Source organism: Pongo abelii, chromosome 3, assembly GCF_028885655.2.
Source record: "Pongo abelii isolate AG06213 chromosome 3, NHGRI_mPonAbe1-v2.0_pri, whole genome shotgun sequence".
Taxonomy (NCBI): Eukaryota; Metazoa; Chordata; class Mammalia; order Primates; family Hominidae; genus Pongo; species Pongo abelii.
Window position 1 is genome coordinate 125,856,889 of NC_071988.2, and position 17,433 is coordinate 125,874,321.

At 33.9% G+C, this 17,433-nt stretch overlaps 1 long non-coding RNA gene across 2 annotated transcripts in view; it reads right to left on the reverse strand.

Annotated features, from left to right (window-relative positions):
* LOC129059045 (uncharacterized) overlaps nt 1-16,757 on the reverse strand; it is an 83,004-nt gene extending 66,247 nt beyond the window's left edge. For both annotated transcript variants that reach the window (XR_008524662.1, XR_010139879.1), the window contains exon 1: nt 16,506-16,757. This is a non-coding gene — a long non-coding RNA (uncharacterized LOC129059045). The remainder of the gene's footprint in view (nt 1-16,505) is intronic.
* Nucleotides 16,758-17,433: the final 676 nt, after the last annotated feature.

The window sequence follows — 17,433 nt, forward strand, 5'->3', positions numbered from 1 at the left end:
CAGGTAGCCATTATTGACAGTTTGATGGGTATACTTCTTCATCTCTTTTTTTTTTTTTTAGACAAAATTTTGTTCTTGTTCCCCAGGTTGGAGTGCAATGGTGCAATCCTGGCTCACTGCAGCTTCCACTTCCCGGGTTCAAGTGATTCTCCTGCCTCAGCCTCCCGAGTAGCTGGGATTACTGGTGCACACCACCATGCTCAGCTAATTTTGTATTTTTAATAGAGACGGGGTTTCACCACGTTGGACAGGCTGGTCTCAAACTCCCGACCTCCGGTGATCTGCCTGCCTCGGCCTCCCAAAGTGCTGGGATTACAGGCATGAGCCACCGTGCCCGGCCTGGTTGGTATACTTCTGACGTTTTTTAGAGTCCTAGGCACATACCACACAAATATACATACATTACATATAAAACTCCATTTGCAAATTCAGGTCTATAAGAAAATTATCTTTAATTTCTCTATCACAAATGTCAAACTTTACATAATGTCCCAGTTAGAAACCTAATCTCCATTTGTTGTGGGTTTCATACCCCTTTCTCGAGGGTCGTGTTTTAGGTCTAGGAAACTTGTCAAGGTATCAGGAGTGGGACCTGAGTGCTGTCACCTAAGCTAACCCAAAAGTGGACCCAAATTTCCATCCAGTCTTTGACCTTCATTTCATTGAGATTATTACCATGTCCTCCCTCATTTTCAATTCCAAGATCTTTTTATTTCCACTTGTTCTCTATGTCATATCCCTTCTCTTTTGGAGGACGTATCTCACCTAAATAATTGCAATAGTCTCTTAGCCATTCTCCTGTTACTTCTATTTCCCATACAGTCTGTTTCACACGTCAATCACAGTGATCTAAAACATGAGCCGAATTATTTCAGTCTTCTGCTTAAAGCCCTCCAGTAGATTCCTGCCTCACCTAAGTACAGCCCAAGTGCTTTTAATGACCTGCAAGGCCCTGCAATCTGGTCTTTTTACCAATATGACTAATCTTCTGCCAGTTTCTGCTTCTTACTCTGGTTCGCCCCACTAGTCTCCTGCCAGTTCTGTGACCCCACCAGGCATGCTTCCGCCATAAGACCAGCCATTCTACTGTCCTTTTGTTCCTTCTGCCTACCATGCTCTTCACACAGATGTCTTTCAGGTGTTTATTTAAAAGTCATTTTCTCAATAAGGCTCTCCACAGTTGCTCTATCTAAGCTTTTGTTCTTATTCTAGCAATATTTTATATATTCCTTAGGAATTTTCACTAATATCATGTGCATTTTATTTTTATTGTTTTTGCTATCCATTTCAAACACTACAGTTTAAGTTCTATGAAGGTAATTTTATTCATTACTATTTTCTCAAGTTCCCGTAACATGTCTAGAATATAGGTAGTAGGCCTTCAAGGAATGTACTTTGAATGAATTAATGAGTGAGTGAATAAATGAATCAGTAATGAGAAACTTACTACTGATCCTATCTCATGCTAAGGTCATAAGAAATGCTTCAAGACTTTCCTATGCCTATTTTTACTCAATAGTTTATTTATTGTTCTACCATGTTAAACATGAGAAGCTGATGGAGATTTTGCTTTTTTGGGATCTTGCCTGGAAATGGCTAATAGATCATTTCCATCTTTGCTAAACATGCCTAGAAATTTCATCAGATAGAAAATGTTGCAGCCACAGAACCCTATTTCAGGAACCTATCACCCAACCAAGTTCTCCTTACCTTTAATCCTTTCCTAGTTCTTGGAATACTTTCACAGAAGGAGCATGGTGAAAACTTGATGTATTTTGGCTTATTTATTTAATAAACACCTATATCAAGAAATAAAATGGCTAGCATCCCTTTGCCTTCCTCCCATCCCCCTAAAGGTAACTGCCATCTTGATATTTGTAATAATTATTTTATAGTTACTTATAATTGTATTTATATTTTAACTTAATATAATCATTCATTTGTTTTCTTTTGTAACCTTCTGTTTTCCCTCAAATTTGTTGGTAAGATTCCTCCATGTCATGGTATTTAATCACAACTTAGTCATTTTTGCTGCACAGCATTCTCTATACTGTGATTGATTTAGCTATTCTATGTCGATGGCTGAGAGTTTTTACACTTTGCTTTTCTTCTATTATAAAATATGTCAATGTGAATAATATTGTGTATGTATCCAGGTGAACGGGGCAAATATTTTTCTGAGTCATATCTATGAGAAAATTGCCTAGACATAGAGAATGCAGATTTTTATATTTATTATACAATAATAAGCAATTTTTCTGGAATTTCAAATCAATTTTGAAATATTCTTATTGCTCTATGCTCCTTAATACTTGGTAATGTTAGATACTGTTCATATGCAATTTTAATAGTTGTAAAATAAATTTTACTTGTGGGTTTTAATTAGCACTTTCTGAATTTCTAATGAGATTGAGTGATCACCTTTTCCTATATTCACTAAGTATTTAAACTTTTTTCTGTAAATATTTACTAATACATTTGGCCCAATTTTCCATTATTGTCTGTCTTTCTTCATAGAATTGTGAACACTAGTCCTGTGTCAATTATACGTGTCTTAAATATCTTCTTCTACATGTAGCTCATCTTTTATCACTCTGTATGGTATGTATTGATTTTAAAAAATCTTCATCTGGAAGTTTTTGTGTTTAAGAAAACATACTTAGGCAGAGGATATTAATTTATTATTCCATGTCATCTTCTGAAAGATGAGTAATTTTGACTTTCATATTAAGACTAATTTACCTTGACTTGCTTTTAAGGTACGGTCTAATGCAAGATTTCAATACCATTAATTTGCATATAAGTTTTCAATTTTGTCATAGTATTTACTGAAAAGCCTACTCTTTCTGACTGATCTTGCAATAAGCCCTCTGTTGTATACTGAGTTCCTATATATGTGTAAGAGGATATTTATAGTTAATATTTTGTTTCATCAGTCTATTTCCAAATATTACACTGCCTTTGTAACTATAGCTTGTATTATGTCATGTGTTGATATCTTTCATCTTGTCCTATTTCTTTAATAGTGTTTTGCCCTTTGACCTTATTTGACCTCTGCACATATTTTGGAAATCAAATATGAATTTAGGAAGAGCTGAAATCTTTATAATATAGAATTCTTCAATTTATGATTATGATATATATCTCCATTTATTTATTCTTAAATTTCACTCAATAAAATTGTATGATTTTATAACTACAATTCGGTGAAGAATGGAGTAGTTTGAACATTCAGATGTTCCCACTGAGAACGAGAATGACTAAAATAATTTTTTAAAAAATTGTTTCACTAAAAATTGAAGACATTGGAGAGCTACTAAGGAAACCAAGAATTAAGGAGAACAAAGTCTGAGGAAGGGAGAACTGTGCGGTGACACAAGCCACTCTTTTATGAGAAATCCATATAAACAGCTAATTTAAAATGACAAAGGAATGAATAGTAGGTAGTAGGTCTCATGGAACTGGAAGCAAGGAATACAGACATAAGAGTTTACAAGTTGGAAAGCTGATTCTAGTTAATGTGCAGGTTTATCTTCATACATTTACTACAGTCAGAAGCTTAGCATGTAAGGTAGACAAGATGCCAATCCAAACACCTCAGAAAATCATAGTGCATTATCTGCATTCTTGTGCAAGTGGTAAGTTTTACTGTTCTTCAGCATTTTATATGTTCTATTAATTTTTGGCCTTGACATATCTAATGAGTTTTCATTCAGTTGAATCACTGCTTCCTTGTATGCAATGGGTCATTTTTTGTCTGGGTACTATCAAATATATTCTTTATTTTTGGTTTTCAATAGTTTGATATGATGAGCTAAAGTGATATTTGAGTTTATGCTGTCTTGGATTCACTAAGTTTCTTGAATGTGTTCATTTCAGTCTGTCATCACATTTGGGAAGATTTCTGGTATTGTAATTAGTTCTTCAAATATTAATTCTGCATTTTTAAACCTTTTTTTCTTTTTCTGTGGTTTCACTTACTCTTATGTACCTTTCAATAAGATTATTTCTCAATCCCTGAGGTTCTGTTCATATTTTAAGGTGTTTCTTGCCTCTTTTTATGTTAAATAATATATGTGAATCTATCATATATTTCCCTGAGTATTTCATAATCTACATCACTCTATTAGTTTTATCTAGTGGATTTTTTATTTCAGACATTATATTTTTTAAAAATTTACATTTTAAAATATTCTGCTTCTTCACTGATATGGCCTATCTTTTTATTATAAATATATTCTTTAACTTTATTGAGCACAGATATATTAACTGTTTTAAAATCATTTTGTTATCATTCTAATGTTTAGACTACCTTGAGATTGGTACCTGTTGATTATTTTTTCCATGAAGAATGGTATACACCTTCCATTTTTTCATGTTGGATAATTTTGAATTGATATTGTGAATGTTATGTTCTACAGACTCTGGATTTTGTACTATTCTTCCAGTGAGTGTTGATATTTTCATGCTTGTTTTGGTGGTTGCTGATATTTCATTTAAGAATGCTTTCAGTCTGCTCTACTCATACATGGCCCAGGAGTCAGTGAGAGACATAAGCATTCTTCTTACACAGAATGTGGTATCCCCCTTTATGGCTTTGCCTTTCCAGTATTATCTTCATCATATGATAACTTCACTAATCTTCCACCCAGAAATATGTATTCTATTGGAGTTTCAGCTTGACTCTACCATCACCACAATTATAGCTACTGCATGGGAAAGCCCACAAAAATAAATAACTCACTCTATATTATTCATTTAACCTGTCTTTTAATTTTTTTTCAAAGTCTACATGCTTCAGTAACTTTTCCAGAGCCCTCCAGTAATGGATTTGTGTTTTGCCAGAAGTTATAGAAAGGTCAGTTTTTCAGGAAATAATTGCCCTACAAAAGAAACAAAACCCCATCCCTCTTTCATCATTTCTATAGTATCTCTGCTGGAATTTCTAATCTATTTAAACATTTTGTTCAATGTTTTACTAGTTCCTTTAACATATATGTCTTAGTTATATTAAAGTCTTTGTCTATTCCAATATCTAGGGCTCTCTGGGTGTCTTTCTATTAACTCTTTATTTTATCTTAAATTGAGCCCATATATTCTTGCCTCTTTGCATGCACCATAATTTGATACTATGCTAGACAGTGTGTAAAAAACAAAAGAGTGAAAAAAATACTATCTATCCCAGAAAAGGACATGGAAGAGAAGGACATGGCCCTTTTCCTGACACATTGCTAGTACCAGAGGGCTGAGTCAACATAAGCTGCTTTTGAGCTGGGTCTGAGCTTTGACAGAGATTTAGAGTCAATTCACCACATGCTTCAAATACTTTGAGGGCACAAACAGAATTTTATTTTCAGTAGAGCTTTGACTCTCAGCACTTGTAAGACTTTGCATATTTCTTTGTACGTACAGATCAGCTACCACCTTTCATACTGGTAGGACACATTTCTCTGTAGGCTACCCACCAGTTTTTGTGTTTTGGTTTGTTTGTTTGTTCTACTGGGGAATTATCTTTGTTCCTGTGACCTCTCCTGGGCTTTATTTATTTAGTGCCTTGGAAGGACTCTCTTCACTCTGTCACCCTTCCCCTAGGCTTTGGAGAGCCATTTCTGTGTTCTCAGTGAAGGCTCAGTGGCTTCAGAGGAATTTTTCTCAGGGCTCCTGATGAGTCCCCAGCCTGTAGAGGTATGTTACATTTTATTCAGTGCCATGTACCCAGAGAGATTTTCCTTATCTCTTGATCTGTCCCATGTATGTACTTGAAATACACCAAGACAAAGGGCTTTATTTAGACTCTCCTTCCTCCCCACCCGGGCTTAAATGCACGACACTTTGTTCATCCAATAAACGTCTGCAGAACTTGCTAGTGGGTGAATGCAGACTTATATTACCAGGCTCTTCCAGATGCTAATCCTTCATGCCAGGCTTCTTGTATTGCTAAAAGTGTGGCTAGTTTTTTCTTAACTCATCTGTAGAGAATTCCTTTTCTTCCTGCCTGAAAGCAGTCATGGGCTTCTCCTCTTGTAGGAAATATTCATAACTTTCTGCATCTTCTAGGATGTATTTTTTTTTTTAGTGTCTTTGCTTATTCTGGTCAGTTATGATGAAGCAAAACAAAAATCAAACAAAAAGATAAAAAGCCAAATAATTTTATCTTGTCTATCTTGCTATAATTCTTAGGATAGAAACAAGAGTAGTATGTTATTATTATTATTATTATTATTATTACACACTAACTGGAAGCAGAATTGGGTTTATGGGTATTTAGTTTTCCTAAATAGTTGTTTTGTCTGGTTTTTATGAAAATACGTAAAGAAATTAAAACCCAACATTTCACCATCACAATATTCCCAACATTTCTACTAATTTTCTATTCTTTTTAATTTTTTTAAAAATTTTTACATTAAAAAATTATTTCCGTAGGTTTTGGGTAATGGGTAATATTTGGTTACATGAGTAAGTTCTTTCGTGGTGATTTGTGATATTTTGATGCACCAATCCATTTTTTTCTTTTTTAATATTTTAACTTTTATTTTAGGTTCAGGGGTACACGTATAGGTTTGGGATATAGATACACTTGTGACTCAGGGGTTTGATCTATGGATTATTTCATTACTCAGGTATTCAGCATAGTACTTGATTTTTTTTTTTCTGAACCTCTCCCTCCTCCCCCACCTCTACCCTCAAGTAGGCTCCAGTGTCTATTCTTTTCTTTCTGTCCATGTGTCCTCATTATTTAGCTCTCACTTATAAGTGAGAATATGCAGCATTTTGTTTTCTGTTCCTATGTTAGTTTGCTAAGGATAATAGCCTTCAGTTTCATTAACGTTCCTGCAAAGGACACAATCTCATTCTTTTTTATGGCTGCACAGTATTCCATGGTATATATGTACCACATTTTCTTTATCAAGCCTACTGTTGATAGGCATTTAGGTTGAGTCCATGTCTTTGCTATTGTGAATAATGTTGCAATGATCATATGTCTTTATGCTAGAAAAAATTATATTCTTTTGGGTATATACTCAGTAGTGGGATTGCTGGGATTTTTACATATCAAAAAATTAACCTTTTATTTGTTCACATTTATTACAAATTTTTAGACAAGCATCAAAAATCTCAGTTGAAAACAACATGAATAACAACTATATTTCAACATTACATGTGGAAAATTAATTTTTACATTATGAGATTTTAGGAAATTTCTATTAAAGATTAATTTGAGAATAACATATTTATTTTGATTTTATTTGAAATAATTTACTATAGGTACTTATAGTATTCCTATAAGTACATAAATAATATGTACTTATTTTATTCCTTTTATATTTTAAAAACACTAAAAAACTTATAGAAAATCAAAACATGCAAAGAGGAAAGGAAACAAAAGAAAATATATAAACTAAAGGTGGAAATAAACCAAATATAATGCGGTACATGCTAAAATTTGATAAATAATATTAATATTAGATAAATTTTAGATATATAGTAATAACTAATATAGTTTAATGTTTTCTAAGCTTTGTACTTTTCATTATTCTGTTATCTTTTTCATATCTTAAGAAATAGCCAACCGATTGAGAGTCAAGCATTTGAATGGTGTCTCATTTATTAATCTTTTTTCTTTCTACTCCGAATTCACTCTTCATTGTCTACTTGTGATATTAGAACATTTACTTCTCACTAGCTGGCATGATGGAAGCTTCATTATGAGTAGGTACTCTATTGTGTGATTTTTCTTAGCAAATTTCCAAACATTCCTGTGGAGAGCTTCTCCTGCCATTACATAGAGTAGTTTCCCACTGAGTTCCACTCCCAGTGGTACCTTCCCACGGATGGCTTCCCCCAGCATCTCACTGGATGACTTCACAATGAGTTCTGCACTGTGACACTTCCCCATGGGTAGCTTTCCAGTGAATCTAAAGATGTAGTACTTCAGCAACTTCTCCACCATCAAGGAGATCCTCTATAAAGAGGTCTAGACCTCAGCCCTGGATGTCATGCCTCTTCCAGACATGTTCTTACTTGGGTGCTCTGCAACAGCCCTGTGGGTTATGGTTACTCCATATACCTTCTATTCCTGTATTCTTTAGAATATGCTTAGTATCTACTTTAAATATTCCAATTTGCTGTTCAGATCAATGGATAATTCCTCTCCCCTGCTAGGATTCTAATAGATGGAAGCACTACCAAAGAAACAGGACAGGCTCTATTCATTGTTTATTCTGGTTTATTCAACCCAGAAGAAAGAATAATATGTTAATAAGCAACATTACTAGAATGCTGTGGAAATCTAGAATGGCAATATTGAAGAGCTGTAAAAATTAAGAGAGATACCACAAACTTGATCTGAAGATGGAGAATGTAAAATCAGTTTATACTCAGGGATACAGGTAAGCAAATTTAGAGAATTATTTTAATGGGAATTAGGAATCAAAGATTAGGTATTAAATACAGAGTCATTCTCAGGCACTAAGAAAAGGCAATATTCCATTATTATCATTACTAAAACATTATTCTAGTTATCAAGATATATCAAAGCACAAGAAACAAGTATGGGCATAATTTCCAGAATAACAAGTGATTTTAATTTTCTATTTATACATTTGCACATATTTTATTATTTTCTATGATTTACATGTATTATGATATAATCAGGAAAACATACACTTAAGAATCTTTTAAACAAATGTCATGGAATATAAATATTTAGTTATGTCTCAAAGCAAGGCAAAAGTCCAATGACTGGTACTAATCTTCACAGCTATAGGGTACAACAAGAAAGAATGCCTTAATGCTCACAGTAGTGTTGATTTAGGCTACTAAAATATTTTCTACAAAATTTAAGAATATGACAAATTGTGACAAAATCAGGATGGTACGTAGAGATATCAAGGTTTTCCAGAGTTGGGGTAAAGGGGGAGTATGCTGTGGAAGCTGAAAAATAACTAGATATCACAACTGAAACTTCCTTTTTTATCATTAATTCTTATAATAATCTGGTATGAATAAATTGGAAATATATATATACACAAACATATATTTTGTGTGTATATATACATATTATATATCTGTTTCCTGTGCACATGTTTATATATGTTTATATACATATAAATATATATGTTAATAAATATTCTTTCTTAAATGTATGTTTTCCAGATTAAAACATCTTCTTTATGTCAGTGATGAATCCAAGAATATGAATCAATGTTTCTTATAGTACCTAGTACTGAAGAAAAAGAAACAAAAAAGACATCCATTTTCCCATCCTGCCAATTCCATTTATTTTTCCAACTTTTGGAATATTGTCTTAGACATCCTAGACCTACTTTACTTCAGCCTTTTACTCCTAAATATTTTGAACCTACTATATTAAAACAGAACCATAAATATTTTCTATGGCAAGCCTGAAACTTTCAACTGACAATAAATTGACACAGGAAATTATTAATCCATCCAACAACCATTTTTCTTGTATGTCTGTATGTGCTAGGACTTAGACATCGTATTAGGCAAAGAAGACCATGATGTCTACTCCTTAAGAATGTATGATCTTTTGGATATTAGTTCTCAAATGTGGAATTCAATCCAGACTTAAAAATAAAACTATCCTAAGATAGTGTAGGATTACTAAAGTATATGCTTACTTCATAGCATTTGATTGTAATTTGAAAATTGGTTATTTAATTAATAATCTAAAAAATTATCTAACAGAATTCATGAAATGAGCAATAGGCATTAGAATTTACTTCCTATCATTTAACTCATTAGTTCTTTTGCAGATGTTTCCATATCCCAATGGTTGGATATATGAGAAAATTGCCAGGATTCTATGTGCTCTCAAAACTGAAGCCCTTAGCTTTTGTGAAGCCAAAAACTGTCTCATTAAAATTAAAATTATTCTCCCATAATAAATCTATATTTTCCCAGTAAGTTCAACTCTCTACAGAACAATTTTTAAATGGTCATTTGTTTTTTACTAAAACTAAAATAAATCTTGTACTCCTACCATTATATTTGACAAATAAGTACATAAATGAGAAGAAATCAGGCATTTTGGGAAATTCTTTTAGGAGAATGCAATCCAATCTTTACATCAATATCTTGCTCCAGAGAACAGCATATTCTGTTGTATCAGAGTCCACTGAATAGATAATAATCTAACTAAATCAGCTTATAAACTTAGGAAAATGTCTTGGAAATTGAGAAAATGGGACATTATATCGATCCATTTTTTTACCCAACTGGTTTGTTGACTGAATTGACCGAATTGACTGTTTCGTTTTTCGTCTTAAAAACAAAGGTAACAAATTACACAAAATCATGAAGTAACTTTCACGGGACAAAACCAATGAAATTAAAAGTAATAAGGACAAGAATTATAAGACTTAGCAGCACATTTAAAATATATATCAATAACTAGCCTCAATATGGGATATATAAACGTTATCCTTATTAAATCCTGAATGAGCCAATCATTAAATCAGTCAAGCTTTGTTATGCCTGGTTTATTGTACTTGGATAAGAAAAGGATATGTACTATTTTAGTTTTCTCTTAAGGCAAATGTAATAACAGCCACATTTTATTCATACTCCCTATTTCGCCACAATTTTGAAGCCATGTATTAAGCTAGAAGACACCATGTGAATATCTTTGAAAGACCTCTGAAGGCATTGTATCATTCTAGTTACTTTGTCTCAGGGCACTGATACTTTCACTAGTTGGAATCCAACCCAGTAAAATAGATCTTAAAGTAATTCTCTCTAAAACGTTGATATTTTAAATGCGACCTGAAGATCAGCAGCATTGTTATTACCCACAAACCTCTTAGAAATTCAGAATTCCAGGCCCTTCCCAGACCTTCTTTATTATAACCTGTATTTTGGCAAAATCCCTGGGTCTTATGTATGCACATTAATTTTATAGTATGGATTTCCCTTCTTATCCCATACTCCCTCAAAAAATAGTTTTCTTTTGACAGATATAACTACCAGGCATAAATTACAGAGTGCACACTAGACTATAAAGGCATGCTAAATCATGTGACTCTAAACACACAGCCCTAAATCTATAGGAAGACTGAACTATGTGCCACCAAATGAGATTTAGTCTTTTAATTGTAGTGGAAGTACATAATTATTAACAGCTTCCAAAGTTCTACTACCTTTTTCAACTGATTCTCTTCAGATACAACTGAGGAAATGTTTATTTGGAATTTTGGCATTGGCAATCTAATCCTCTAATACTCTGAAAGGAAGGTAATGTCATGGTAACAATGAGAAACAAGTTTTTATAACAGAAAAATAAATTGTGAGAGTCAGGAGACAAGGATTCTGATTCTGGTTCTGGAATTTCAACTAACTAGCTGTTTAAGGGTAAGACATACCTTATATTTGATTTTGTATTTCTTATGCTGAGATCCTCCACTGAAACTTAAGAGGCATATGATTACATTTTTGTTAAATAAATTAAAATAATAAATCAATCTTAAAAGTCAATCTTAATCAACTCACTTTTTCTCTCTGGGTTTAAAGTTTTATCAAATGTTTACTAAGAAGGTTATTTTAAGACTTCTTTCCAGATTCTGTGAATTATGCTATTATTTCACACAGTGACACTTGGGGGAAATTGTCATCATATCAAATTGTGAGTTTTTAAGTCTACCTCTAAGTGACACCTACATAGCCAGCTGAAAAGTATAAACTTAAACATTTTACCTTTCAACAAATAATATAGTATTTTGTTTTGTTTTACCCATTTCCTCGTGTGGTTTATTTTTAAGGTTCTTTGATCCTGTGTAGTTAAAGGCAGAACTAAGAAGTACGCTAAATTGAGTGATAATTAAGACCTTTAATCTATTGAGCATTTTATTTTGTTACTGTTTATTGCTGATATTGGTAGTGAAAGGGCAGTTGGTTATTTAAAAGAATCCAGTTTCAGCTTTCTACATGTGGCTAGTCGTGGGGTCGGGGGAGGGATAGCATTAGGAGATATACCTAATGTAAATGACGAGTTAATGGGTGCAACACACCAACATGGCACAGGTATACATATGTAACAAATCTGCACATTGTGCACATGTACCCTAGAACTTAAAGTATAATTAAAAAAAAGAAAAAAAATAAAAGAATCCAAGTTTAGAGAAGCTTGAGTTTGTCATGAATGACTTCTTCAAGAAACCACAGAAGCAAGTGCTAACAGATTTGCTATTACTTGAGCTTATGCATTTAGCAGGAGCTTGGTGAGATTCTACTTACATACATTCAATTTCTGCAAGTTCTACTAAATGGCGGTAAAGTAGTTAATGTAAGTTTCATGCAGAGCAGCAAAAAGCTATTTTTCTGCTCTCCCCTCTGTGGTTTTGGCCTCCAGTGAAATCCTGCATTTAGGCTGTGGCATCACATTTCAAAAAAGACATAGACATAATAGAGAGAGTTCAGAGGAGAGTCACAAAGATGATAAAGGGCTTAGGAAATAAGACCTATGTGGAAAGGTTAAGGCAAGTGGGCATGTTCTGTCTGGAGAAAACAAGACTGGGGAGAGACATAACTGTCTGCAAATTCGTTAAGGGATGTTACAAAGGGCAGAGGGACCAATTCTCATTAGTCAATGAGGACAGAACAAGAAGTAACAGGCTTCAATTCCAGAAGGGAAAATTCAAGTTAAATATAAGGACTAACTTTATAACAATATGAATAGTTGGGAATGGCACCAGCTGCCAGGGGAGACTGTGGAATTGTCATCATTGGAGAGATTCAAGGCTGAATCCCCATACCCATTGATCAGGAATGACTTAGTAATAATAAAATCAATCCTGCTGTGATTCACAGGGATAGATTAGTGCCCCAGCATAGGTCCTTCCAACCCAAATGATTATATGATTAAGATACCAGTACCCAGGGGGAATTGATCTGTGTATTAGGGAGGGAAGAGAAACGCTTTACAAGCTACAGCTGTAAATCTGAAAATTAAGTAATCCAGAATGTTTAGCTAAAGGGGAGGCTGAATCTGCTTAGGAGATATGTAGGGATACTGAATTAAAGAGCTCAGCCATTTTCTAAAATATTAATCTGACTTTTGTCAATATTTCAAATAAAAAATTGAGACCCATACTATTATTAATTTTCCTTATTAGTGTTCATCTTGGATGCTACAAAAATATTTAATTTATTAATAAAAAGTCAGGACAGAATGTTCTCAAGGTCTGAAAACTATAAACTAAGATGAAGATAATTTTAGAAAGATAATTTTCTCATGTCAGATTCAGGGTCTTCCCTTGCATTTAAAAATGTGTTTAAATGATATTTTTACTTCAGACGTTCCCGAGGGTTTTACTTGATGGGCATGTGACTCTAATTAACATCTAAGACCCACATAATTCAATCACAGTGTGGGTCAAAATTACCAATTCAATTTTTTAATCTTAAAATTGGTTTCTATGTCTGTGATGCTCAGAGTGAATTTCAGCAGTATCCAAAGCATTCTATTTTTCTGTGCTCTCTGCCTTATCATACTGGCCTTTGCTAACACTACAGTAGTTATTTTTAAATCTTTGAAAAGTCAGTGTTTAATTTTTTAGTTTACTTTTCCCCTTTCTACCTTTCCAGTTTGCCTTTAAGAAAAAAAACACACTGCCGTTTTTTCCCCTGAGGAGACTGTGTTATTACTACCGTCCACATCATCAGGGTTACAGCACTTGCAGTAGTAGATCATCCCTGTGCTGTCATGGTGATGATATATGATGGAAAAAGCCATCCATCTGAAAATCCAAGGCACAAAGGCTGAAGCAATAATGAGGTAGCCCAGCACAAACCCGGCATGCACAGCACTCGGCATTTCCCCCCAAATAAAAGTGGACTACCCTGCAAATTGAAAATCTTTAGATAGGAAAACTCTCGAAGATATTTTTTTTTTCATTTTTCTTTTTCTCTTTTTTTTTTTTTTGTGCTTAGAGGCCTTTTATGTCTCCCAAAACATTAAAAAATAATGAGTTTCTGAATTAAAAACCTTTCAAAGCTTCTCACTTCCATTTCTCTTTTATTTTTTCCCTGTCTCTCATGTCTATTTTTTCTCTTCCTATTCCCATTGCCACTACCCTAAACTTACCCTTTGAGTATCATTCTCCTGGACAATTAAAGTGATCTTGATCTCTTTACTTTCTCTGTTCTCTTTGTGCTCTAATTTTCTTTTCATAACTGGCTAGGCTAATCCTAGTAAATGCTACATTTATTATATGACTCTTCTAATTAGAGATTTTGTAATTTCTCCCATGAGCTATCAAATACAGTTCAATTCCATAGCTTTGCATTCAAAGCCCTCAAAAACTTAGCTTTAGCTTATTTTTCCAGCTGTAAACAACACTGCCTTTTTATCTGTACTCTACATTGCCAAATAAGAATACTGGTCTTTCAGAATATGATTTGAGCTTTTTGTATCTTTATTCTTTGGTGGGCCCTCTGCCTGAGATGCAAAATAAATAATGGGCAAGCTTTACTCTAAGACATACCTGAATTCAAATGTACTTCCTACGACCTAACACAAGCTGCTTTATTTCTCTGGCTCTCAATTTTTTCAACAGTAAAATGGGGATAACAACCCCATTTCAAAGAATTCTTGTGAGGTATGAATGGTGAAATGCATAAAAACTCTTAGCATAGAGGCAGGGGCATGATAGTCAACAAAGTCAGCTCCTATTATATGGTTTTGACATTATTATTAATTTTTCAGTGCATTCTTTAATGGTGATTCTGATGCCACTCAGTGAGGCTTCTCTATTTTGTTTTTCATTTCTCTTCAGCTTTCCTTCTTGTGCTCTAGTATAACATTTTTTATTGCATCTGTTACATCCTGCCATCTTTTATATTTTACATATAGGAAACGTAAGTCTTCCCGAAATGTCTTAGGGGTAGAAACTGTCTTTTATATATATCTATAGCCAACTAGAAATAATCAATACATAGAAGGTACTCAACACATTTTCAACAAATCAGTGTTTTAATACATATCTTTTTTGCCCAGTGCCAAGCCTAAAAGGGTTTTGGATTTACTTAAAATAATACCTAACCATGATGGAATAAAATTTCGAGCACATTTTCGTTGGCAGGACAGATTAACGCAATTTGAACCATTTGTTATACTCTCAAGACAAAAGTAAAGTAAAAGCTAGTTTTTGTGGTAAGATTCATTTTTTACCTTCATCACTTAAATATTTTTTAATGAAAAAAAATCCACTAAAATCTTAAAGCCTACTGGTGCATACTAATTTAAATAACTATATTTCTTTAAGCTACTTTCACTTAATACTATTTATAAACCTTAGCAACTGATATGCTGGCAAACTTGTACTCATTTCAGAAGGTTTTAGCCCTCTAATTTTAATCCCTTTTGTTATAAGAAATATGTCTCCAACTTTACCAGTTGAAAAGTGTATCATTTTCTAGGTCCCTTCAAGTACTTTATATAAATTGACCCCTTCAAAAACTTAATAAAGTTAGCACCTAAATTTTCTTTTTTGGTTCCAAGTTCAATCCTAGCATGACCAACAGTAAAATAGAAATGGAATCTAAAAGGACAATATTTTTTCCTGGCAGTCAATGGATGAATAATATAGGATTTTTGTTTCTAAGATCATCAGGGGGTCTTTAACTCAAAGATTAACGTTTTTCTACTTTGGGATTACTAATAACTCTATGTGATTATTTTATAATGCTACCTGCCCACCAGTTTCTTCCCATGTCACTTTCTCCCTTGCTTTGTGTGCTCCAGCATCACTGACCTCTTTGTGTCCCTGCTAGGCTTCTTCACATTGCGTGTACTATTTTCTCAGACTCTGACTGCTCCTCCCATTTTTGGCACTTAGATACTCATCCTTCGCAGTTTGCCCTGAATATTCCTTCCTTAGAAAAGCCTTATATTACACCCCATCCCACTGATCAGTCTAGATCAGTCTCTACTGAAATCAACAACATCTTGTACTTCTCCTCTATACTATGTACAATAATGTAATAAAAATGGTAAATTTGTAAACACATTTGCTCAAAATATATTTTGCTGCTTAGAATGTAAGCTCAATAAGTGAAAGAAAGATGTTGACTCTACTCACCTCTGTATCTCCAAGGCCTGTAATACAAAAGCTCCTCAAGAAAAATCTCTTGAGTTGAATGGAGAAAGTATGTTACTAAACTAGCCATTTTCCATTGAAAAATCAGGTAATGGGACATCCATTCCTCCATCATCATCTGCTTAAAAGACAACCCTATAAGGCTCTTCTTTTGGAAAAGACAACCTCAAAATCTTACTGCGATTTATATTTACTATGCTAAAATAAAACAGATAAATCTAATATAAAAGAAAAATACCTTCCTTTAAAAAATTTTTTTAAATACTTTGCTTGTACAGATTTAAAATGGATAAATGAGTCATTACTTAAGTGGTCCTAAACATTTTGTAGGTAATTTAATATAATTTTGAGCCAGGCAATACAGTGAAAACAGATAATTTTTCTTACTTATGAGAGACATTTGTGTCTGCCAAGGTCTTCCTGGCTGGTAAGTTTTTAATAGCTTGATCTTCCCAGGAAAATGATGTAAGTGTTATCTAAACTCAAATTCAACCAATTTGAGCCGTTTGTTTAGCAGTTGTAAATTTCATCATCTATATAGAACTTTGATCACTTCCATTACTAGAAACATCTAATCTGCCATATAAGCATCAAATACCTGCGTAAAACAACTTTGTTCTGTAATCCCAGCACTTTGGGAGGCCGAGGCGGGCGCATCACGAGCTCAGGAGATCGAGACCATCCTGGCTAACACGGTGAAACCCCGTCTCTACTAAAAATACAAAAAATTATCCGGGCATGGTGGTGGGCGCCTGTGGTCCCAGCTACTCCGGAGGCTGAGGGAGGAGAATGGCGTGAACCCTGGAGGCGGATCTTGCAGTGAGCCCAGATAGCGCCACTGCACTCCAGCCTGGGCGACAGAGCGAGACTCCGTCTCAAAAAAAAAAAAAAAAAAAAAAAACAAAACAACTTTGTTATGTGCTTCAGTTGTCTGAATCTAACTACTCTTATTTCTCCCATTTTAGGGAGGCTTGGGAGTTTGGTACCAGATAACCAGTGGGGATGTGCACCTCTGTATGGGCATTATTTCAACGGCCATATGATAAAATTTTCTACCTGGGATTTTTGAAGTAAACATTTTTAGTGCAGTCAATAACAAGTATTTGCTCAGGACACATCCAATGACTAAATCATGAAATTTACTGAATAGAGAGCATTATCTGTAACTAAATTCTGTATGGCTTTATTGTCATCCTTCCTGGCACCCTCTCAGAGAGCCACTTCCACTCTTTCTGGAAGAGGATGGTTATTGGTGAATAATGGCAAGTTGGAGTTGACAAACTTTCTTTAGTTAGTTTAGTTAGAGACAGACCGG